Source organism: Manis pentadactyla, chromosome 2, assembly GCF_030020395.1.
Source record: "Manis pentadactyla isolate mManPen7 chromosome 2, mManPen7.hap1, whole genome shotgun sequence".
Lineage (NCBI taxonomy): Eukaryota > Metazoa > Chordata > Mammalia > Pholidota > Manidae > Manis > Manis pentadactyla.
In genome coordinates this window covers 35376058-35402662 of record NC_080020.1, presented here as the reverse complement: position 1 = coordinate 35402662, position 26605 = coordinate 35376058, and the positions used below count along the sequence as shown (strand labels likewise).

General features: G+C 42.4%; 1 protein-coding gene across 9 annotated transcripts in view; it reads left to right on the top strand.

Annotated features, from left to right (window-relative positions):
* Positions 1–26605, top strand: part of ATP10B (ATPase phospholipid transporting 10B (putative)) — a 294689-nt gene that overhangs the window by 96865 nt on the left and 171219 nt on the right. For 8 of the 9 annotated variants that reach the window (XM_057491433.1, XM_057491430.1, XM_057491426.1 and 5 more), the window contains one exon: positions 19423–19486. The exons of the other annotated variant lie outside the window; for it this stretch is intronic. The gene's annotated coding sequence lies outside the window, so the exon portion shown is untranslated. The remainder of the gene's footprint in view (positions 1–19422; positions 19487–26605) is intronic. 9 annotated transcript variants of the gene reach the window in all.

The following is a 26605-nucleotide window of genomic DNA, read 5'->3' as shown; positions in this document are numbered from 1 at the left end:
AGTAAAATTATCAGTATTTGCAGATGACATGATACTATATATAGAAAACACTAAAGGCTCCACCAAAAAGCTGTTAGAACTAATAACTGGATTCAGTAGTCACAAAAGTAATACACAGAAATCTGTTGCATTCCTATATACTAATGATGAACTAGCAGAGAAATTAGGAAAATAATTTCATTTACAATTACATCAAAAAAGAATAAAATACCTAGGAATAAATCTAACCAAGGAGGTAAAAGACCGATACTCTGAAAGCTATAAGACTCATGAGAGAAATTAGACACAGATAAATGGATATCTGTCCCATACTCATGAATAGAAAGAATATTGTCAAAATGACCATCCTGTTCAAAGCAATTTACAGATTCAACACAATCCCTATCAAAATTCCAACAGCATTTTTCAATGAACTAGAGCAAATAATCCTAAAATTCATATGGAACCACAAAAGACCCCAAATAGCCAAAGCCATCCTAAGAAAGAACAAAACTAGGGGTATTATGCCCCCTGACTTCAAGTTATACTACAAAGCTACAGTAATCAAAACAGTTTGGTACTGGCACAAGAACAGATCCATAGATCAATGAAACAGAATAGAGAGCTCAGATATAAATCCATGCAAAATGGTCAATATATAATAAAGGAGCCATGAATATACAATGGGGAAAGACAGTCTCTTCAATAACTGGTGTTGGGAAAACTGGGCAGATACATGCAAGAGAATGAAACTCAATTACTGTGTAACACCATATAAAATTAAACTCGAATTGTATTAAAGACCTAAATGTAAGACATGAAACCATAAAATTCCTAGAAGAAAACATGCAAAAAATCTCTTGAACATAAGCATGAGCAATTTTTTTCTGAAAACATCTCCTCAGGCAAGGGAAAAAAGATCAAAACAGAACAAGTGGGACTACATCAAACTAAAATATTCTGTACAGTAAAGAATGCTGACATTTTGTGTTACTCACATTGTAATGCACATTGAGTGCCTCTCATAGGACTGGCACATAGCAGGAACTCAGTTGCACTCTCTGGGCTTATTTATTGAGCACTCTCAATGTACCATCCCTGTGGAAGGTACAGGGCAAACACGGCAGGCAAAAACAGTCCAATGGAGTTCATGTTCTTATCACACACATAAATGAGCATGGAGAAATGCTGAGAAGGACAAGGTACATGCTATTGTGAGACTGTGTAATGGGGACTTCGGCCAGCACAGAAAATGATTCCCCTGAGAAGGTGACAAGCACCTGTAATCTCATCCTTTATAGAAGTAGTTCTTTGTACAAAGAGATCAGCTCATCTCTATGCATGGGCCCAGGTATAGGACTTTGGATACTTTGGTGTTATTAGCTTTTTTTTTTTTTTTACTGTGATTTGAGCATTTGAACTCAGGAGGCATCAAAGAATGATAGACTGGGTCAGGGACTGACATTAGACATTTGATGTCAGCCTCCCTGTGAATTCTACAGGGACAGTGTGGTGGAAACCTCAGCCCTGCCCTCCAGCAGAGCCTCTGCCACACAAGAGGTGTTCAGTAAATATTAGTTAAAAGAATAAAGAACAAATGCAAAGCATGGGGGGGTGGAGATTGAGATTTGTTCAGTGGCACGCATTAACCAGAGCTCTTTTTCTCTCTATTATTAAAGTAGAGCTCAGTGATTTGATGACTGGGTTTTAATTATTCTACCACCCAAATGGGTCATGTGACCTTGAGCAAGTAACCTCTTTTTATGCCTCAGTTTACTTCTCTGAAGAATGGGTTACAGTAAGAATTAAACTAGATGACGTGTAAAAGCACTCAGCCCATTTGCTGGCACATGGCGATCCTAGGCACTGTTAAGGAAGATAGTAGTGGTCCATGATACATGATGGTGTGGTGGTTCAACCCACATAGCATGACCAGAGGGCTGATCACACCATTCACCTTTACGTAAAAGGACAAACTGAAGTTCAGAGGTCTAATATTACATTGCTAGTCAAAGTTAGCTCAGCAGGATCCAAACCCACCAGGCCATGTGACCGCAGAACCCTTAGAGCGTGCCACGGGGAATGCATTAAAGGAAAGGTGGCTCAGGGCGACGCGCTGGAGCGGGAGGTCAGCTAGTAACCCCTTTCTTCTGGATGTGGAGTGAGCACCCCTTGACCCCCAGTTGTTTCCCCTCCTTCCTTTTTCTGGAGTGGGGTGGAGGATGAAGAATTGTGGAACTGGAGTGAAACTCCCCTCCTCCAGGAACTCAGCAGGAAGAGGGTGAGAAGCCCGATAAAGGAGGACCCTCTCCGCCGGCACTCCTGGCGCTGCTTCACCAGGGGCTGCGAGTCTGAAACAGAGCCGCCCCAGAAGCACACACCCGCTGTTCAGGCTGCAGTGGGCGGGGAGAGGTGCTGCGGGGCGTGAGCCACCAGCATCGGGCAGGAAGAGAGGCCAAAGGACTCGCATGACTTCCGCAGAAGGCTCTGGGCTCTGTTGATTCAGCAGAGGACTTGCCCCATTTCGGATTTAGGTAGGCCACGGTTCTCAACGTCAGCACTGGTGAATTTGTGGACTGAGTCATTCTCTATTGTGTGGGTTGTTTCTTGCATTCATTGAAAATGTTTAGCAATGACCCTGGCCTCTTCATGGAGACATCAGTATAGCTCCCCAGTGTGACAACCAAAAGTGTCTCTAGACATTGCTGAATGTCTTTTGGGGGACAGAACTGCCCTCGTGATTTGAAAATAGTCTGTGGCTGGGGGTTAAGCATGTTCCTGGCTTTCATTTAGAGGCAGAGCCTAGAGTTTGTGGCCTGACATTAGCTGAGGAAAAAAACCACGTACCATTAGGCTAGATATTTTTGTCCCATTCTTGCAAATTAAGGCAAATCAGGAAGCACAGTTTCCTCCCCTGGCCTAGTGCAGAAGGAGGCAGTCATGAGGTGCTCATCTCCCTCAGCTTATTTTAGGCTTTCTAAAGTCCAGGTATATTTTTAGGAAATAGTTTCTCAGTACGTGGTGTGAGGTGGTATGAACCATGTCCAGAGAAGCGAGTCTAAGGATAAAGTTGTTGCAGAATTCCTTCCCTGTCTCCACCCCCGCAGACGTGGCTGGCAGGCAGCAGTAGATCAGTGGGGACTCTGACAAGCTGGCAACTGTCAGGCTTGGCCATAGCCAACAAGTATTTCTTGGGGACGCCTATGTTGGGCATAATGCTAGATGACATGAAAGGTTCCAAGGTAAAGAAGGGATTGTTACCAGCTCTAATGCTTCCAATCTATTTGGAAGGACCGTGAAGACTGTGTATCTTCTAAGCTCAAGACACGAAATTAGAATGCAGATTTGGACTCTGATTCACTGGTGAACTTGGGGTATATATAGCCAGTGCCAGGGTGGGTGGCTGGGGTCCTGCTTGGCATTGATTTGCATTAGAACTTCTGTCTTCCTTGCCTGGATATCTGATTTAGAGGAGGGTGGGTTCAGGAGAACTGAAGAGTCATTCATTCAATACATATTTACATTTACTGAGCATTATTGTGTTCAAGACTGTACTACTCTGCTATGAGATGGTGAGCAAAACATACTTTTACAGTCTAATGGAGAGTTTACAGTCTAATGGAGTTTACAGTCTAATGGAGAAGATGGGCATTAGGCAGAAAGGCCACATAATTATGTAAGCATAATCACTATTAGTCAAACAAGAGCTACAGAGGAAAAGATCAGGCATCCCCCTGGCTCTCAGCCTGGCTGTGGTCTGAGGCTGATAGGGAGGGGAGCTACCAGCAGAGGCTAAAGGCACTGGTAATATGAAGGGCTTTGTGAGATATGAGCGTAGGCAGAGAGACTGCAAGATCCATGAAACAAGGTGAAACACAGATCGCAGAGGGGCCAATATCCACATTTCTCCAGGGAAAGTAGCACCATTTCGGTTCTTGGAGGGTCTTATGGCTTTGGAAGCTCCCTGAGCAGGGAACCAGTACTCACAAAGAGGAGCTAAGGTCCAGGGTGGTGGGTAATTACATCACTAGTGGATTCCTGGGCCACAGAAATCAAGGAGGAGGCCGGAGTGGCAGAAGTTCACATGAAACTCCTCTAAAACCTCCTGGAAGTAACTCTGGGATGTTCTGAGGGCTGACCAAGGTCCTGCAGCATGAAAATGGAACTGCGAGTCAGCAAACTGCATTACAACCCTCTTTAGTAAGAGGCATGAGAAAGGCCTGGGCTCTGAGAGGCCAGTAGGCCCCAGATGACAGGGAAGTTTCAAAGCTGCTTGGGAGAGGTAGGCCTTTCCTTAAGCTTTGAAATATGGGTGGTTTGAATTTGTTCCCTAAACTGGTATCAATACCCCCAAACGAGAATTAGAAAATACTTCTTGCTCAGTCTGAGCAAATACTGACAAACAAAAGGAAATGGCTTATCTCTGCTGAACACAGTGGAAGAATAAAAGAAACCAATTGTATTAGGAGCCAAATCAAATATAGAGAGAGACTCTAAGCAAGATCTGAGATTCTTCTTTGGCAGGAATATATTGCTCATAATTTGTCAACCTACAAATATTGTCCAGCATGTACTTTGTGCAAACCACTGTAGTAGGAACTCTAGATCACAATGCTGCCATTGGTTCACATTAAAGGATCAAATCTCACCTCTCCCACATTTTAACTGTGTGAAAAGGGCAAGTTCCTTAATCTCTCTACTTTTCTATTTGCTCATCTATAAAACAGGAATAATAATACCTGTGTATAGAAGCATGTGTGGCATATAGCAGAAGCTATACAACTGTTACTATCATTATAAGTTTTGTCATTATTATAGTTCAGAACTTCACATAATCCTGATAAAATAGACTCTTTTGTTATTTCTATTTATTTCCAAGATGAGGAAACTGAGGCCTAGAAAGATTAAGCAACTAAGTCACTTAGCTACCATGGCAGAGCCAGAGTATATACTGGTTCAATAACTGGCACACTGATAGTGTTCCACCTCAAATGTCCTTATTATAGTTGGCAAGGAGTAGGGTTCAAACTCCTAATCAGGAAACTTTGTATATTGAATGAATGAGAATTTTGGATGAAGTTGTTAGTTGTAAGGAAGATAGAAAATTATTTCCCCCGCAACTCTATGAAGCTGAGAACTCTCAACCTTGTCAAGTTGCATAAAGCGGTGCACTCCAGAACATTCTCCCTTCTGCCCCGTGTTCCCACTTGGCTGTTCTTTCCCCCCAAGGGATGTGTTTTTCCACAAGCATCAGACCGCTAGCACTTATGAATGGCTTAATTCAAGCTGTAATGTAATTGGGCACCTGAATCCAGTCACCCATTGATTTTCAGGCTTATACTGAAAGTTGTGTTCAGAATTAAACTAATCCTTCATGCCTTAAATAAGCACTTTTTACAGCAATGTCAGCAAAGCAAACATCAGCATTAATTAACAGTGACTTCGAAATGTGTGATGTTTTCCACTAGATCTGAAGGGGCTAGAGAGAGGAGAATAAAAGACAGCACGTGTCAACACCACGGGTCTGGGAAAAAGCTTAATTCAGAATGCAGAATCCTAGTTGCTTAAAAATAGAAAGGAAATGTTCAGAAACCACAAGTGGTTAGTGGTGGAGACCATTAAACCAGATGACCAGTCTCCTGGGGTGCCACGCTGTGCCTGGTCAGTGGGCAGCACATGGCAAGGACACTGTGAGTGACAGAGGCATCTCAGCCTTTAAGACAAGGGAAGGTGTTCTGAGCACGTGGACTTTTTCATTCACTTGATATATCTTTTTAAAACACAAATCTAGGGGGAAAAATCAGTTCTTGTTTGCTAACACCCCTCCATGGATCTCTACTTCACTAATAATAAAACTGTCTTTTCATTGTCCCTGTATCAGTGTCCTAGGGCTGCCTTAACAAATCACCACAATTAGAAACTTTAAACAACAGAAGTCTGTTCTCTCATGGTTCTGAAGGCTGGTAGCCCAAAATTAAGGTGTGGACAGGGCCATTCTCTCTCCGAAGGCTCTGGGGAGGACCCTCCCTTGCTTCCCCCTTGGCTTCTGGTGATGGCAGGCAATCCTTGGCTTTGCTGAGCTTGCAGTCTGAAGTCTACATCCAGTGGACTGAAGATAAGGCTTTCTTCCCTGTGTGTCTGTTTTCTCTTCTTATAAGGATAACAGCCTTTGGCTAGGGCCACCCTACTTCAGCACAATCTCCTCTTAACTGGTTATGTCTGCAAAGACCTATTTCCAAATAAGGTCACATGATGAGGTTCCAGGTGGACCTAGATTTTAGGGGGACACCATTCAATCCAGTATACTCCCTCCCCCCTCCCAAACTTTACCACCTGAGCTCTAGCCAAAGGAGTCTCCCCTTGGTTCTCTGAATATGCCAAACACTTTCCCACTTCAGTCCCTTAGAACTTCCAAGTCCATTCAGACTGGAATGCTCTCCCGGCTGCTGTCTCTCAGCCTGGCTGGCTCCTTCCCGCCCTTCAAGGCTTGGTTTAAATGTCATCACCTCAGAGACACCTTCCTTTGCCCAAGTTAAGTTCCTTGATTATCTCTTCTCAGTCTCTATACTTCTTTCTTACTGTTTAGCACCGTGCTAGTGCTTTGTGTATGTACATATGTGCATTTTCTTCGTTTTCTCACTAAAATGTAAGATTATCCACCAAGAATTCCACAGTTTGTTTCTTCCTAGTTTATTCACCCAGCACCAGTAAAAACCCTATCATGTATCAAAAAGTCATGTACTAAATGAACAGCTGTTTATTTAAAAAAATAAAAATAAAAACACCACCACCTGATTACCTGTTATATGTAAGGCCAAATGCTGGGCACCGGGGGACCTGAAATATAATACCTGCCTTTAAAGAGCTTAGGCTGACAGTAAAATTAGAGGTAGACATAAGTAATTCTAAGACACGATGTGTTGAGTTCAAACAGAAGGACTGAAAAAGTGCCATACAACCTCAGAGCAAACCAGCTAGCACAGCTGGTGGTGTCTGGAGGGTGAGGGACGCAGGTGGGGATAAAATGGAAAGCTGTTTTCAGAGCAAAAGGGAGCTGGTACTGATGCAAAAACGAGAGTAATTCAGGGCACGTGCATCCATGGGTAATCTCCAGGGCATTTGTGCTTCTGTGGGCCTGACTCAGCCAAGCCATGTGGAGTGGGTGTCTGAACCCTTCCCTAGAGCCTTGGAAGCCATATGTGTTCAGTGAGTTTTGAAACACGCTGGAGAATCGAGGTGGGAGGTGGGGGGGAATTGCCACCCAACCCTGGGTGCCCCTGGCAGCTGGAGCAGGTTCTGCAAAGCAGTTTTCTTTAGGTTTCTGCCACTCTCCCTCCCCACCAGTTTCCCCCTAAGAAGATTGTTTGTTTGAGATCCAGGCTAAACTAAATCCTGATGCTCCTGGAGCGAATGGCCCTTAACCTTTTACTCCAAGAGACAGCTGGCGTAGAAGAACCACTTTTTCTCCCACTCCTTTTGGACTCCCTCCTGGTCCTCCAGGTGCCAGGGGTGGTACCAGGTGAAATGTTCGGTCTCAAGATTCCCACTCCTGTAAGAGTCTATAATAGATAGTATGTCAGAGAAGAAGAGAATCACTTATTATGCAGTAAATAGAAAGTGTTCTCTGCAGTTTGCTGGTCTGGAGGAAGGAGACCTTTGGGAAGGGCATGTGTAAAGGTGTGAAGCAAGGCAACACTAGCCAGGGCCCCTGAGGATGTGCCAGTGGACTGGGTCCCAAGTACACTTGTGAAGAAATCCATTCAGCAGGTGCTGCTTTGGGAGGTGGGAAGACATAATGCATGAGGAAGTGCTTAGCATCCTCAGTGCCGCATCGGAGCACCAGTTACTATTAGCTACTATTACGACTATGGTTACTATTACTATTTTCACATTGCTTATGAAAATGGAAATCTCCATAGCACCTAGAACAAGGCTGGGCCTCTTTAAACACTCGCTGATGTATTGGTTCAGGGGACTTAGAGAGTAAGGATGAACAGAGAGGAAATTCCGTGCGGTTGAAGGCAAGTGGTCATGGAGAAAGAAGCAAGAGGAAAGAGGAGGAATAGCAGCAGCCATCGAAGTAGAATGTGAACACTGACTATCTAAGAAGGCTTTGAGGCACAGTGTGGATAAGACTGTCTTCCTTATCTCTTTTTATTTGACTAGACATTGATTGTTGAAGCTTCCAGAATGGGCTTGGTGGGTCACTAGATGAGATGTCAGAGCTTGGCCTCGGTGTTCACTCTGGGCTAAGGAGGCCCAGGGACCTTGTCACCTATAGTACAGGCGAGTGCTGTGCTACTTTCCTAGGGCTTCTGCAGCCATTACCACAAACTTGGTAGCTTAAAAACAACATAAATATATTCCTTCATGGTTCTGGAGGCCAGAAGTCCAAAATCCCACAGAGCCACACGTCCTCTGGAGGTCCCCAGGGAGAATCCATGATTTGCCTCTTGCAGGTTCTTGGGGCTCCTGGCATTCCTTGATTTGTGGCCACATCACTTCCCATCTCTGTGTCTGTGATCACACTGCCTTCTCCTTTGTCTCAAATATCCCTCTGCCTTTCTCTTATAAAGACACTTGTCATTGGATTTAGGGCCCACCTGAATAATCTAGGGTGATCTTATCATCTGAAGATCCTTGAGTTAATCACATTTGCGAAGACCCATTTTCCAAATAAGGGAACAGTCACTGGTTCAAGGAATTTAGACATAGACATATCTTTCGGGGGACTCTTCAGCTCACACCAAGTACCCTAGAGCTCAGGTTGGATAACCTGCTGAAGTCTTAGAGTTAGGAAAAAAAGCTGGAAGAAATCTCAGCACATGGAACCTGAAGAACAGAGATGGAAAATGACTTACTTGAGACAGTACAGTCAAATACCAAGCAGAGTCAGGACTTCTCTCTATAACAGTCTTCAATGGTTTTACCTGAAGACATGAGAAATAGGGGACTTTCCTATAATGTTTAGGAGATATTTTTGTCTGGGTAACTGGGAAACTTCAAGGAAGCATATATTTGCTATTGAGATATCCAATCTGAGACTCAACTCAAGAAATCTTTTTTAATGAGGACTTTTTTAAAAGATGGTTTATAAGAAGATAAAGAAATGGAGTAGCCAGTGTACCACGACAGTGTTGAAATGGAAAGGGGAGTGATTTCTGTATAACATGGGCCTCCATCCTTATGAAAAAAAAAAAACCACATTCATCTGTTTATGCAGCCATTTGTTTAGTCATTCAACAAATATTGAGGATCTACCCTGTGTCTGGCAGTGTGCTTAGGGCTGGAGAGACAACAATGAACAAGATAAATGTATTTCTTGCATTTATGGAACATAACATGAGGAAGACAGCAGCAACGATAACAAAACAAAATAACTATTTTGAAATTGGAAAATTACTGCAAATGAGAAAAAGTGCTGTGAACAAGCCTATTGCTGATGATGCTGCTGTAGGTAGAGGAATTATGGAAGGTCTCTGAAATATAGGTGAGATTTGGAGAAGCCCACTATGCAGAGGAGAGGGAAGGTATTCTATTCCAAACACAGTGCCCTAAGGGCCCAGTGAGCTTGGCGTATTCATGGAACAGTCAGAAGGCCAGTGTAGCCACAACTTACAGCTGGATGGAAAGGTGAGTGGTATGCGATTGCAGAGGTAAGCAGGTGCTACCTTCACCTTGCAGTCCAGGAGAAAAGTGTGCATAACATTCAAAGTAAAATGAATTGAAGTGTTTTAAGTATGTGTGTTGTGGTCCAAGCAGGGAGCATCTAAGTTGCATTTTTCAACATCTCTCTATGGAAAACAAATTATGGGAGGGCAAGAGGGAAGCAAGAATCTATTAGGACTCTGTAGCACTGGTCTAGGCAGCAGATGGTGGACGTTTGGGCTTGAGTAGTAACTGTGCATATGGAAAATGAGAAGATGGATCTGAGATATCATTAGGAAGCAGATCCTACAAGAGTTGGTTGATGTACTAGATGTTGGACATGAGGAAAAAGATAGATCAGGAGCTAACTGATAGATAGTGGTGCCATTTACAGAGATGGTGGAGAACAAGGAAGGAACAGAATGCCTAGGAGGGCAAGTAGGACTAGATTATGAAGAGTTATTGTAGAGCCATGTTAAGTTGGAGAAGCCTATGAAACATCCAGGGAGATGTATCATATCAAATATTGAATGCCTGTGTCTAGAGCTCAAGGACATGGTATAAGATGACAATGTAATTTAAGAATCTTCAGCCTATAGGTGATATTTAAAGCTCTGGGAATGGACAGGAGAGCAGAATCAGATACTTTGGCAGAAAATGGATTGGCATCTCATTCTGCCCTGATTTAAGTCTGAGTTCTGATCAATTTTGTATTTTACCCTTTTCCAGGTTATAGATGAATTTCTCTCCTCTGATCTGAGCCCTCTAGACCCTCCGAGTTCACATGACTAAAACATAGCAATACCTGCAAATGATTTTATATAGAGAAATCAGAAAATGTCTAAGGACAGCTAGTGTGTAAAGTGCTTGGGCATGACTTGTAGTGTAATACCTCCCAAGAATGGAGTTTCCTCCAAATTTCTTCCTCCAAAACATTGCATGTATTCATGCAGATGAAATTTGTACTTGATCAGGTGTAATTACACTAATACACTGATTTCTTTCATGTGGGTAAACTCATATAACTGCCTCCTGCTTGCTCTGTGGAGAAAAACCTGATGCAGAACTCTCCACTACCTCTAACCCAGGTAGACTGGCAAGGTTATAGATATCAGTAGGTATGAAATGATGGTCAAAATGTGGCTATGCAAAATTCAGCTCACCTGAAACCTCTATTAACAAAATTTGTTGAGATTAGATAGATGAGAACTTTTTCAGCCAGTTTTTGCCTTTTCCTTCTTGTGTTCCTGGTTCCTAACATAGTGCCTGCCCCACAGTACAAGTCAGTCTAGATGTCTGGGGAATTAGGCCTCCCTCTCTGACTTTTTCTCCCACTACGTCCTCTGTCAGTCTTTATGCCCTGCTACCCATCCTTCTTTCAATTTCTCAAACACATCAAGCTCATTCCAACCTCAGGGCCTTTGCACTTACATTTCCTCTGCCTGGAGCCTTCCTGTCCATGCCTTCATGTGGCTGGCTCATTTTTGGATTCAGCTCAAATGCCATATTCCCTTTGAGGCCACCTCTGGCCACCCAGTCTAGAGGAGGCTCTGTTCATTTCTATACCTATTATTATCCATGGCGTGTACTACTTCTTCAAATTTCTTGTTTGCTCATTTGTTTTTTACTCATTACCATCTCGCTCCATGCAAACCAAAGCTCCTTGAGGATAAGGCCCACATCAGTCTCATCCTCCTGTATCCCCAGGAGTCAGACAGTACCTGGCCCATAGAAGACACCGTCTTAGTAAACACTGGTTTAATAAATATAGGTAGCATTAAAACTTTGATTATATGTCAACTGCTCTGCTTAAAGTTTTACACTTACCTCTGTATATCCTCATCAAAAACCCTTATGAGGGGTTGGTTATTATTTCTCAGCATCATACAGCTGGTTGTTGATGAAGCCAGAAATGAAAGCCAGGCCTACCCGATATCTAAGCCCTTTTTCTTCACTACCACTCTGCTTTGCAGTACTTTGAGAAAATAGGTGAAAATTATGATAAAATAGGATGATGGGAGTTTTTTTCAACCTTGAACTCCTTTCCACTTCCCCAAAGATGTAGTCATTATAGCGCCATTTATTCATTCATTCACCCATACAAGAAATACGTCCTGAGCATCTTTATTTGCTCAACACACTGTACTAGTTAATAGTTAATATTCAACAAATAAGCAGTGAGAAATACTATGCACAAATCATCCAACTAGTCTGTCTCCTTCCAAATTTCTGAGACTGCTTGTCCCTCAATGCCTGCCTCGCCATCTCTCCATGACCTATGTTCCTTTACTCCACTTCTGTATTGCAAAAAGGCTTTCTCCATGTGGCAAAAGATACTGCCACAGTTGGTTTCAAGATTACATCATCCCAGCCCAGTGATGACAAATCAAAGAGCCTCTCTCTCTTTCTGTTCCCTAAATTGCAAATCCCAGAAAAGATTTTGATTGGCTTAGGTTTGGGCCCTGTGACTTCCCTTGAACCAATCACTGTTGCCAGAGGAAAATGATACTCTGAAAAGCCAGTCCTGGGCCACCTGCCTTCCTTTGTAATCAGCAACTCTATCAGAATCACATGGCTGGAGCAGCAGGGAAGCAGTTGCCCAGAAGAAGGGGGTGATGCAGGACAGATGAGGCAGTAGATGTCCACCATCTTGATTCTTCAACGTCCCACCAGATCCTTTGGATCAGAGATATGGTCTGTTTTATTCACCACTGTTTTCCCCATGCTAAAGACTCTTCCAAGGACATATTAGCAACTCAAAACTGTCTATTGTAGTTATAGGATGAATTGAAAGGATGACATTTTATTATCTGTAAAGAAAGACAATTTGCAATATAACATACTTCACAATGGTTATTTAACTACTACTGTTATACCACACTACTGTTAAGGACAGTTGACCTAGGGAATAGGAATACTAATACTTCTGCTGCATAACTTACTAGGCTTCCCTGCTGATTAAGTGCTATTAGATTGTGAAAAGGCTTTGAAAAGTATTAAACAACATACAAATGCAAGGCATTTCTAGTTAGCTAAGAAATGAATGCTCAGCAGAATCTTCTAAATAGACACTTGAAGGGGTATGGCAAAAAATGGAACTTTGTAGAGAAAGTTTCAAATGGCAAGAAATACTAAGGAAGCAAAAGACAATTTTCTAAAATGATGGGTTTGAGAAGAATGAATCAGCAATGAATGTCAATACAAAACATTATTTAGGAAGTCTGGACATACTTCTGATTAAAGATGTTTTCAAGAGTGGCTCCAACAGAAATAACAAAATGCTAGGCACAAACCTATTCACTTAATTCTCCTAGCTAGCCAGGAGCAGAGAGCCTGAGCACACACCTACCATCAATGCCCTTGGCTGCTTTCAAGGCATGCGTATGTACTTCAGATGTATGTTCAATATTTTAGGTCTCATCATTTAAGGCTAGGTGCCATCCTCCTGGAAAAAGACAAATGGAAAGGAAGCCAGACGCTGTTCACAAATCAAGAGACCAATTCCACTAATCGTGTAAATGATGACCTAAGGCACAGATAAACTGCTGTCATGAAGACCAAGTACAACAACTTAGAAGAGCAAATCTATATATCCCTGAAGCCCAAATGTGTGGGAGCAGTCTGTGACAGGTAGACTGCCTCATGAGGTCATTCTGAGTCACAGGCTGGCTAGCTGGCTCTGCCCTCCTCAACAAGGGGCTTCTATCTCTGTTGCCAAGGAAACTTCCTAACTTAGTCACATGGTCACACATAACCCTAAGGGTGACTGAGCAGTGATATACCTAGTTGGACAGATATCACTTAAGGGAAGGGAGGGGAATTATTTCTAATAAGAAAAGGGGACTATGAATACTGGAGGGCAATCTAGCAATCTCTGCTATATAGTGCAAATATTGAATTCATGCCATGTTTGAGACTTGAAACTATAAGACAATAGCCTGCATTCCAGAAGGCAAGAGCCATTCTCATACATAGCAATAACTCTCATATAAGGTGGAGTGTGTCAAGAAGTAAATATAAATCCAGGGTTATGAAATTTTGAGGAAGGGAGGGGTATTTTTTCCCTCTGAGTGGAATTTAGGAAAAATTCTTGGAGGGGGTAAGATTTGAAATGAGTCCTTAAGATTAGATAGGACTAGTACAGGCTGGAATTTGAACTTAGGAAAATGGGCAGGGAAGAGGGTGAGAGAAGCCCTTAGTCAATGTGGAAAAGAGCTTGCATCCCAGCCAATCATTTTCACAGGTATGGCCTTTTGAGAACCATCCACCAATCGCCTCCCTCAAATAATAACTACGTGAAGGTAGATATTGTTTGGTCATCTCTCTAAATCCATTCTCTCTTATTTCCTTAGTGATGACAATATTAACTTTTAGTTGAGCATATTGCCTCCTTAGCCTTCTTTAGAGCTATATCTGCGTATGTGATCAAGTTCTGGCCAAAGAGATGTAAGTGGAAGGATTGTATGCAATTCCTGAGAAACATTCTTAAAAAAATAAATAAATAAAGCTTCACTTTGCACCTCCTCCATCCTGCAGCCTGGAATTCAGGTGTAAAGGCTAGTGTTCTGGTAGCCATATTGGGTCAGAAGAATAAGAGCCAATCCTGGAAGTGGCAGAACAGAAAGTTGGAATCAGTCTGCCTTCTTGAAGACTCTATAAAACCACCTTAGTAGAGAGCCCTGGACTGTCTGCCGCCAGACTTTATTAAAGCAAAAAAAAAAAAAAAGACTATAGGTGTTGAAGCCACTGTTATTTGGGGCTTTACGCCACACTCGGTCACACAAAGTCCTAACTGGCACAGGCAGCTTTCAAGCCCCACCTGCTACTATATCAAACTAAACAACGGAAGGAGGTTAAACCCAAAGTCGACGTATTCGTTTCCTGTTATTACCATAGCGCATTACCACAGACTTAGAGGGTTAAAGAAACACCACTTTATTATCTTATAGTTCTGTAAGAAGTCCAACACAGAGCCTAGTAAGCTAAAGTTAGGGCTCTGGGCAGAGTTATGTTCCTTTCTGGAAGCTCTAAGAGAAAAACCATCTCCTTTTCTTTCATTCAGACTATTGGCTGAATTTGGTTCCTTGCAGTTGTAAGACTACACCCCCCCATTTCTTTGCTAGTTTTTGGCTAAGGACAAATCCTAGCTTTTAGAGACTACCCACATTTTCTTGGCTTCTGGCCCCCTTCCTCCACCTTCAAGACAGCAGCCGTGGATTGAGTCCTTACATTTCAAACCTCTCCTACCTCTTCTTCCATCATCACATAATTCTGATTGACCCTCTGCCTTCCTCTTCCACTTTTAAGGATCCATGCGACTATACTGGGCCCACCCAGATGATCCGGGATAAACACTTCATCGAATGTCTGAAACCTTAATCCTGTCTGTAGAATTCCTTTTGCCATGTGATGCAACATAGTCACATGTTCCAGGGAGTAGTGCCTGGATATCTCTGGAGGCCAGTCTTCTGTCTGCCAGTCAGGGAATATGGACTTCCCTCACACCTTCAACTGTCAGTTTAAGATCGTGTTTCAGCTGTCATTTTGCCTTGGATGCTTGGGGTCCTATATAGCCTTTACACAGGTGAGGAATCCAGCTCTCCTCTAATTCTCAGGAATAATACAGTGTCATTGCCCAGTGTCCCAAAAAAAACTGAGGGTGCAACAACTCCATAAAAGCTCTAGTAGATGTTTGAGGGCTCAAGGTGCAGGCCAAATTTGGTGAACTCTAGGAGTTCTCTCAGGTGCAGGATGAGGGATGCAGAGGGTGAGGGTGCAGGCACCAGGGTTAAGATTAGTGCTGTGTCTGACTTTCCTCAAAGCCTGAACTTGAAAGAGCCTGTGAAACTGGAAAATTACTTCAGTCTGTTGAGTGGGTTGCAAAAAGCAAGTTACAGATTCTTTCAGGTGAGATTTGAGGATAGAACTGGAAAATGGGTGAATCATTCCTAACGGAGTTATTTCAGTGAGAAGAGAAAAGAGAAGAAAGAGAAATGCCCCTAAAAAAAAAAATGAGGAGATGGGATACCATCTAAATTGCCTGGGTGGAGCTGGGAAAAGTGGTCTGTTAGGTAGTGCTCTCCTTACAGACCCATCCTGGCTTGATTTTTGTGCTTTCTCCCTCGTGCACTTGGCAGGAGGGAGGCACTTCAGAGTGAGGCCCTTGGGACGTAAGCTCCAGAAGGACAAAGACCTTGTCTGTCCTGTTTTCTTTACCCCCAGCTCTCAGAGTGCTGTTTTGCCCAAAGTACTAACAAATAAATATTTGACTGAATAAACAAATAAATGCAATATTGATTAACTGGTGGGCGCCTAAGTCCTTCTTTAGTCTTTTCCCACTGGGCAGCACGGCCTTGTGGTTAAAAGCTTATGCCTGAAGTCACAGATGGACCCAGGTCCCACTTCTGCCGTTTATCCTGCCCTTACATTCTTTGGGAACTGACCTGAGTCTGTTCCCTGTCGGTAGCGTGTAACCAGTAATTGGTACTTGGCTTTGTGAGGCTTCATGGAGAGATAATAGATAAAGAGTGCTTAGCCAAGTTCCCCATAGTCAATGAGCATGAGCTTTTAATGCTAGTTCAAACCTTCTGCTAATGCCAAAGTGGCCTCCCCTTGATCGTCAAACTTAATTTCTAGCCTACATGCCTTTGCTTGCATCAGTTATCCTATCCCTCCAGCATTTTATGCACACATATAAGTTTATGTGCACACATACGCATATACACAAATACTTCAGGGATCAAAACCAATTTATTGTTATCGTTTCCATGAAGCCAACTATTGTGGCCCTAGTCAGAAGTCCTCTCTTCACTGTAGATTGGATGCTGATTAAGTCCTGTTTGCATTTATAACATACCAATGCCTAACATAATGTCTGGCAATAATATAGAAACCTAACATTTTTGGACGGATGGATGGATGGAAGGAAAATTAACTCATGTTCTCTGGCATCTCCACAGAAGTTTATTTATCTTTATACCCACCACTGATCAGCACGGGATCTGAACCCCCGTAAGGGCTCATTAAATGTTGCATGACGATAAAGAAAAAGAAAAATCAGAAAAAGAGAACATCAAGACCAGCGCCCACCTAGATCCATCCTCCTTTCAGGGCATCCTGATGAAAGGAGTTGTTGAGAAGAGAAGCCGGGAGTTGACAGCCACTCTCTGGACTCTCGCCCAGGGCCCTTTTAGAACAGGAAAGTTAATTATGGAACCAGATTAACAGTTTCTTTTTTGATACAGTCAAAGTAAAACCAGCAGGATGCAATTTAGCTCTTCCCCACTTTCCAAATAGCAGCAAATTTTCATACAAAACAAAGAGACACTTGAATTGCAAATTACTTAGAGAATCAGCTAGCAACCCCAACGGAAGAATATTTCTGCTACTTTCAAAGTTCTGCTACTTTCAAAGCCTGGCTGTTGCCTTTTCAGGCTTAACCATGTAGTGGGATCTTCACAAAGGCCTGGGCGTCTTGCTGTTTCAACTCTGGGCCGAGCAGGGAAGAGGAGCGCTTCATGGAGGTTTACTGGAGGGCCGCACGAGCTCTTCTTGTTCAGAGCATTTTCTCTCCTCCAGATCGTCTCTACCTCTCAGATCACCAGCCTCCACTCCCAGAACTTAGGCTGACGGGTTCCTCGAGGTCATCTCGTTCTGGGGTGGCAAGAGCAAATGCCTTTGAGTGCAGGCAGGGATGTAAAAGAACAAAGCAGGTGGTCAGGGTATGTGTGTAGGTCCACTAGGAAGAGGGTGAGGACTGCAGTGAACTCAGAACCCCCACGGAACCACCGCGGTCATGTGGGAATGCTGGCCCGTTGTTGATTGTTGCTAGAGCATTCAGACAAGGCCGTGATCTGGATTCTTACTTGAAATATCCTTCTTTTTAGCTGTTGACATATAATTGATAAAATGATACCTACCAATTGGCCAGATATGGCATGTGCGCCACCCATTTAGACCTTCTGATCTAGCTCAACTTCTCAGATGGGGAAACCGAGGTAGAGAAGGAAATCATTTATAAAAGGTGACAGAGTGACAAAGCTTTCTGACTTCTCATCCAGTGCCTAGCTGATACCACACAGCCTCCCTCAAGTCCTGTCCTCTGCAGGACACAGGGCAGCTTCATTTTCACAAGACCATTTATAAACATTTTTTTATTCCTGATTCAAATAAATTCTCTTTTTTGCAGAGATACAGCAAGGAGAAAGAAAAATAAACTCATAGTGGTATCACTGTGTGATTTCCTTTCTGGAGGGCCTGGGGGCCAGGGTGGGAACCTGGCTAGAAACGGGCTGCTTCCACACACAGCCACTGGAGGGCGAGGTGGCGTCTCGGTTGTGTTAGCCCCAAATGGGTCGTAGGAAAGTTAGGACAGGGGTTGAAAGTATGTATGCTCACAGCAGCCAGGATTGTGGCAGAATTGAATGAAGGATGGGAATATGGTGAGGGAAGAGAATAAGTCTAAGGACCTTGAGCACCATAGGAGCTCAGCCTGCATCACCATGTGGAGATGCACAGTGTTGGTGGCCTTTGATGTTTTACAAGTGACCCTTGAAATCTAAGTTTTTATTTAGATTTCCTCAATGTTTAAACATAGCTCAATTTTTTTGAAATGTGAATCAAACAAAACACACAAAGGATCAGGATTTGAGCTGCCGGCTTCCTCTTTGTGATGTCTGCTTACTGACTCATCACAAGTAGACCAGGCGCTGGGCAGGTTAGCTAGGTGGAAAGTTTGTGATCAGGCCAGTCACAAGCCAGCAGCACAGTGGGCATGGATGGATGATGGAGTCAGAAATATGAGACTGAGATCATCTATAGACTTGGAGCAGCAGTCTCCTTGGGGGAGAAGATCTGTGCAAATCTAACGCACCTACTATGACCTTTTATAGTGTGGTGTGTATGTGTTTGTGTGTGACAATCTTCGCTAAAATAATAAAGATTATCTCCCTTGGCAACCCTGTGGAAAACTCCTCCATTTTACCCAAAGTGGAACTGTTAAAAATCAGCAAAGACAGCAATGGGTGTCAGTTCCCTCTGTTACTGTAATGGTCATCGCTGAATGAGTAGACCAGGTACAGGGACAGGAAGAGCCCTTGAGTGGAGATCTTGGACCTCCCCACCCTAGTCTTTTCTGAGCCTCCCTTTCACACTTTGTAAAATGAGAATTACAATTCCTGCCCTGCCTGCCTGCCTTAGTGAGGTTTTTTGTTTGGAAGACAGAGAAAACTCAACTAATTTAAGCAAAACACCAGCTTAAGGCAAAAAGAGAATGTATTGGTTCGTATAACTGAAAAGTTGAAGCATTTCAATCATAGCTGCATCCAGGTGCCCAAATAATATCAGGGTTTGGTGCCTTGCACTCAGAGCTCTGGGTGGGCAGCCTCCCCAGCCTTGGGCAGTAGAAAGAGATCTTCCCTTCTTATGTTTTCAACAAGTTTCATTGGCCTGAATCAGGTCCCCAGTGCCCATTCCTGACCCCGTCAATGTGGCAAAGAAGATGAAGTCTCTGAGCGCCTGGACCAGCACACATTTTATAAAACAGTTAGCCATTTACCTTGAGTCTCTGGGAACATGATACGCATTCCGGAGGGGAGCAGATGAAGTAGTAAACCTGACTGCCTGGTAGGAACAAACCATTCCTATTAGAACAGCTTCCTGGGAAAATGTCCAGTCTGACCTATAGGGTTTAAAGCTGGAGTCATCCAGCTGGAGAGCAAGCAAAATGCTTATGACTGACTGATGACAAAATGAGATTGTAGACCTCATACTTATTTTCTCTCCTGTGTCTTGCAGGCTTGCTTCAGTAGAAGGATTGAGACTGATGCCATTTGTTTCAGTGAAAGCAACAGTGTGAATAGTGAGTAGCTTTTCCTGTTATTCATTAGTTATTGGATATGGCCTCCTCTCTGATGCCAAGATGAGCTTTATTAAACTACCATTCCAACTTCCAACCCATTTAAACAAATGTCAGTTGGCCTCATTGGTTAATCAGATGCCAAGTATATGGCTTAACATTTCTCTATTGTATATATATATTCTCTAGAGCAACATAGAAACTGTCAAGGTGCAGATCACTTAAGATGTGTTCTTGGCTGCAAGTAACAGAAAACACAGACTCAAAGTGGCTTGAAAAATAAGAAAAAGTTATTAGTTCTCATAACGAGAAATCCTAAAGTAGGATAGGTCAGTAGTTGGTTAATTGAATAGCTCAAAAATATAACCAAGATCTGGGTTCTAACATCTTCAGTGGACTGTCTCATTTATATCATTTATCAGTGTTTCTAGAAATCCCCCCAACAGACTTTCACTCACATTCATTGGTCATAACTGTGTCACATAACCTTGCTTAAATCAATTATTGGCAAAGCAGATGGGACCGCCATGATTGGGTTAGACCAGTCATTAGTCCCTTCCTGGGATGAGGGATGGGACCCACATCCCCTGTAGTACATGGTTGCATAGAGAAGCATGAATAAAAAATTAAAATCTTGTTAGAAAGGAGAAAGCAAGGGTGAGTGGTTATTCTAAGGACAATCAACAGTATCTGCTGTAAGGCGATACTATGCAAATCTCAGTGGTGCTTCCAAAATGAAAGCTTGCCCAGGTGTCTAAGTTCCAAGATGTCATATACTCCATCACTGAAGAAAAAGCAGGCATCTGGCCTTAGCTAACCTCTCCCCAAGGCATGATAAAACTGAAGAAATATTTAGAAATTAGAAATACTTTTGACTCTGGATATAAAACCCAAGGCATTATCATTATACCATATGCAGACTGTTTCTCCAATTTACATAATTATAAACTCCCTCTCAAAGAGTAAACATTGCTGCCAACTTTAAAAAAAACTACAAAGCAGTATTAAATATGCATTGCTAATTTGACTTTTTAATTTGTCTGGGATCTTCACAAAATGTGCACAACTCTTTAGATACTGGGTGTTTAATAAAACCTTCCTACGTGAATAGAAATCAAAAGGAAAAGAAAAAGCTAAAACCTAATTTTTTTAGCTAAAGAATTTGAGCTTATGCCTGAAAATTACTAGTAGGGGTTCATTCTATTAAAATAACTCTCAAATTCATTATTCTGTGCATTGACCACCATCATTCAGTTCTAGGCAATTGCTTTCAGCAGTCAAAGGAAGGTAACATTTCCTCAGATGTCTCCGTTCAGTTTTAAGAGCCCCTGTAAGCTATGTGTGGTCTTGTATTTGAATATTTATAAGAAGTGAAGAGTGCAGAAAGATGTACGTGCACCCAAATCTTTCTCTTATTGATCTGCTCAAAATATTCACACCAGTTTCTGACTTGAGTCTTGAAGTCTCAGCTAGAATCCAGCTGTGCTACCTGGCCAAGATGGACTGTTTTAACACATCTCAATTTAAGTTCATTAGTTAGCCCCTGTGATGACTGAAGCATAGGATACAGATGTGTACATGCAGAGGGATAAGTCCTCCTGGAGCTATACTACAAATTATATATGCGTGTGTGTATTATATGCAAAATAGTTATAAAGGTTATGTGTAAACATACAAAACACAGATGTGATGCTAATAAGTGAATTCCTTTTAATACAAGCTATTCTATAACTTTTGTAAACTCAACAACATTAACATTACAGTGTGTGTGTATTTGCGTACATCATTTTATACTATGGATTAATATTACATCGCAGGAATGAAAGGTAACTTATTTATTCAATTCCCTCTTCAAGGATATCTGTCACTGCTAGTTTATATTTTTACTACTTAATTCCAAACGTTTATGTGCTCAGAGATCTTTCTCCACATGTATGGTTATTCTCTGCAGTCAAGTTCCACGAAGGGCAATCACTGGGTCAATGAGAAGCCAGCCAGCTGTGTTAAGGGGAGAGCCATAAATGACTGGAACCTTAACATTGCCCACAGGCGGCCAGAGCACAGACCCTCGGGGAGCTCTGGATATGTCTGTGAAGCCTTGAGCTCCTACGGAAGGGAGACACTGAAAGAAATTGGGGACAAAGTGCACCACCTGTGAACTTTGCTAATGCCACATTTTTATCCTGTGCTGTCACAGAACAATAAGGGAAGTATTTTCATTAGGTAATCATATTTATTTTTGTGTTTACTTGAGTAAAGTCTGTCTCTCTTTGTCTAGACTGTAAATGCCTTTGGGTGGGAGACAGGTCTGGTTTTCTGTTGTTCATTAACATATATTGAATGTCTGATATATTTTAATAATTGTAAGGGTGTATTTGGGGTGGTGAAAGACTGAATGAATTGTACAGAAAACATTTCATGATGGAAAAGAATTTTGAAGGGCATTCCTGAAAAATAAAGTGTTCTAGGGATTCTATTCTCCTCCCAATCTTCTCACCCAACCCCCAGGGTCACTTTTGTCTATGATACTCTCTACCCCACAATAGTAGAAATAGAGAGCTGCATAACTCCAGATATATCCACTATCTTAGAGCAAAAGATGATTCTGTCTCAGTAAGGGCTCTGAAGGAGCAGGTTGTCATGAATGGGCCATCCCTGTCGGTCAAGAGTTTACTGTTAATGTACTTCACTCAACCCCTGACCTTAGGGCCAATCTAATTTTTATGACCAGCATTTGATTTATTTTTCCCTTTTACTTCCCTTTCTAAACAAAATGAGGTTCTGTGAGAATATGAAAATCAAAGAAAGGATAGACTTAAGAGATGTGACTTTATACTAAATTCTGTTCATTGCAAAATGGATGGGTTCTGTAATGTTGAACCAGTTTGATTTGCTCCAACACACACTGGTAAGATGAGATATTTTTTCTCTTTCCATAAATTATATTCATTTGCCTTTTCCATTTCCAAAAAAATGTTTCCTGACATGTCATTCAGGGTTTTATCTAAATTTGTTGAATTCTTGTTATCCTTCCCAGAGCAGCAAGGGTGGTTTTCACGCTCCTAACTCACTAAGTGTCTGTCTGCAGTTCTGTGCCCAGCAAAAGAGCAGCCTAACCAAGATGCCCTCCACCCACTGCCAGTGGCTCCTGGGCTTAGAGTAGTATTGACCTGGCTTTAACCAACAAAATGAAGCACGTGTGAAGTAAACAACTGGAAGTCCATTATTCCAATAACTCCCACAAATATCATGTCTTTCATACCTATTTGAAGAACATTTTCTCTATTTAAAAACAACTATTTCCTCCTTAGAACATTCCATCATTTCAAAGCAGTTTCCCCTCCTTTCCCTTCTTTGTGTAAAATGTCAGACCTACAATTAAGCCAAATCACGATAAAAATGAGGAATAGGGTGCCATGGTCTTTGGTGCTCCCAGCCCCTCATTCTGGGCTTATCTCCTCTTTTCTCTTGAGGTTTTCGGTACTCTCAGACTCTTTCTAACCCTTACCTCAAGCAAATTCTACTCTTGGGACAACATATGATGCCAGTCATTTCTATTTTATACAATTTCATAGATTTGTTCTAATAATTTGTAATCATATCTCTCATGATGATTGTGGTCTCAACAATTGGTCCCTGCGTGAGGGAACATTACACAGGAGGAAGAGTATAGAGAGAAGTATTGACAGGATAAGTATTGACTAAATGAGAGTTGGCAAATAAGTTTCATCTGAACAATTGATAGCTTCCTGGAGGTCTGTATTAAGAAGGATTCTGAGGTTGCATCTGGGTTCTCCAGGGAAAAATATTTTGTGAGTGATCAGTGATGCCCACTTTTGGTATGGGATAAAGACAGAGCCTACCTGAGCCCTATAATGTGCCAGGTCAATATCTACTAGGTCTTTACACGACATGCATTGTCAAGCTACTTGCTTGGTGTCTCAGTCACCTATTGCTGAGTAACAAGTTACCCCAAAATTTAGTGACTTAAAAGAATAATATTTGTTATCTCATAGTTTCTGAGCATCAGGAATCTTAAAGCAGTTTTCCTGAGTTCTCTGACTCAGGATTTCCCCAAGGACACAATCAAGGTATCAGTCAAGTCTGCATTTTTACTCAAAGGCTCAAGTGGGGAAGGACCACTTCCGAGCTCAGTGGTAATTGGTAGCACTGAGGACCTCGAGGGCTGTTGAGCTGAGGGTCTCAGTTCTTCCCTGGCCATTATTCAAAGACTGCTCTCAGTTCCTTGACAGACTGTCCTCTCCATAGGGCAGGTATGCAAGAAGAGTGAGACAGAATGTTAACAAGAGGAATATCACAGTCTTTTGTAACTTAGTTATAGAAGTGTTACCCCATCACCTTTGCTTATTGTATTCATTCAGTGTGAGTCACTGTGTCCACTCAAGGGGGGAGGATTGCAAAAGGGTGTGAATACTAGAAGGTGAAAATCACTGGGAGCCATCTCACACAGTCTATCATACATACTTTATCCCATTTAATCTTCCCCATGACCTCTTAAGATACTTGCTGGTATTATCCCATTTTTACAAGCAAGGAAGCAGACATTGAGAGACCCTCATTTATCCAAGGTGACACAACTAATAAGGAATTTAGGATTTTGACCCAGGTCCATCTGACTTTAAATCTGATGTTATTGTCACTGTGTCTTTTGTCATCTCTAGTAATACTCTACAGAGTAGTCTTCATGTTTGACCATGAGCCTCTATCAGCTAAAACTTTCAAAATGCATACTTACTATAGAAAAATGCATTTATAAAGTGCACTTAATTGGTAATTAAATATGTGTAAGCCTCTTAAAAGTGATTATGAATAAAAATTCTTTCATTCACACCACAGTGGATTGTCTTACCCTCCCCTGAAATCACTCCCAGTTGGAAACTACCGAGCTAACACCCTTCTAGCTATGGCCCATGACTCCCTAGCAGACAGCCAGCTGGGCTGACGGGAGGTGCAGCTGGAAGCTTCTGCTGCCCACCCACTTACTGGAAACAGAGAGAGACTGGCCGTCAGCCTCCTCCTCACCCCATGATGAGTGTTAGGAGAAATATTGAATGAGTTGGAGTTTGGACAACTCCTTCCTCTCATTTGGTGTCATCAAGTCAATTAGGAGAGGATGTTGTCAGATGAGAACAGCCTTCTCCCAGCCTTGGAGTAGTGTGGCTTCACTCTGGAAGAGAAAAACAAAAAAACAAAAATCCTTTCAATCTGCCTCCTGATCAGGCTTAAGGGATGGCAAAAAGTTGAGATGCGGCTCCAAACTGAGGCTGTATAAACTTGATAAAGACCTATTTATTATTATCTAAAAAATATGTGTTTATCTTACATTTGTAGTTCATACATGTGGTAAAACATGTTTAATGCACTATGTATATTTAGTGATGATTAAGCTTTCTGCAGAGCCAGCCTTCATTCACTCTGCTCTCCTCCCCTAAAATAACCACTTTCCATCTGTATATCCTTCCAAGGAGAGTCTGTACCTATTCAAACACACATGTGATGCTCCTTTTTTTTTTTTTTAACCCAAATGGTATATGCACTGTTCTATACCTTGGTGTTTTTTCACTTATTGTGTCTTGGAGATAGTGTTGTATTAGTACACAGAATACTTTATTCTTAATGGCCACATAATATTCTGTAGTGTGAATATACCAAAATTTATGTAAGCAATCTCCTGGTTACATAATACAGAGAAGGATACTTAGGTTGATCCTAGTCTTGCTTCTACAAACAAGGCTGCAATAATATATCATTCAGAGAATTGTTTGGGAAAGCATTTGACTTTCACTGTTAGTGTCTAACAGCTTTTTCTGACCACTTAGGAACATGTAGTCATTGTTTGGGCCAGGTTGGGGGAGCAACTTAAATAAAAGGGACATGTAACCACTGTACTCTTCCTTTGTAATTCTCCGGCGGTATTCCCTTGCTCTAATACTTGACACCTTAGCTGAATAAGCTCCATAATGCTACTCAGAAAAGTATGGGACTTCCCCGAAAACTAGAGAAACTAAGGGTCCATCTCTAAATTTCCCAATGCAATCCTGGGAAACAAGTGTAAGAACTCTGCCATGGACTAGCTAACAGGATTTACCTGGAGTGCCATAGGGGGGCTTGAACAGTGGCAGCATGGTGTGGGAGAGCGTGAGCTTTCAGGTCAGTGTACTTGAACTGTGTAGGTGGTTCCCCAAGTCAAGATACCTTCACCAGAAAAAGAGGGATAGGATGCTGGCCAGGCACAAACCATAAGTGCCCACTCTAAGCAAGGGTTCAAGCAGACCCTTTATCAGTGACACATTGTCACCATCCCTGCCAAGGCCCTGAGTCTTCCTGTTCCTCTTTCATCAGTGAGACTAGATGCTCTCTGAGGTCCCGTCCATCTCAAGCTTTCTCTAGCCTGTGATTTGCCCTCACATATGAGGGGTCAGGCTCAGGCACCTGACTCCATTTTGTTTGATCCCCATCTTGTCAGACCATCCAGAACTCACCAGATGTGGAAATCTGCCTTCCTTTTGCCTTCCTGGACAGCTGCATGTGGGAATTATTTACAGTTGCCCAACTGAAATGTCTTCTAAACATGTGTTTGCTTTGATTTGCAGATGGCCAGGGTGACAGACACACGCACTGAAATTTCAGCCTCTGCGTTCTGAGTGGGCCACCCAAGGGCAGCCTGTCATAAGCATGCTGATGGCTAGGCTGACTACAGTATTCCCTTCTGCAAAGCATCATAGGGCAGAAAGATCCCTAATAATGCTAGCATCAGCAAGAGCTACATTTGCATTCCTATTTCATCCTGGAGTCTATGAGACATGGAGCACTGTGATGAACAGTAAGGGACCGGAAGTCAGTCTAACTAGAATGGACCCCATTTTCATCTCTCAGTAGCTAAGTCACCTGAGCACATTCTTGACCACTCTGAACATCAGTCGCACAATATAAACACATACATACATACCACAATAGCCACACCTACCTCAAAAGGGCTGTTGTGAAGGTCAAATGAGACAGCACATTGAAAATACTTAGCTCAGTGCCTGGCTCATAGTAAGCCACAGACCAGTTGGCTATTCTTATAACTGTCTTTGCAAGACTTTCTCCTTATATCAT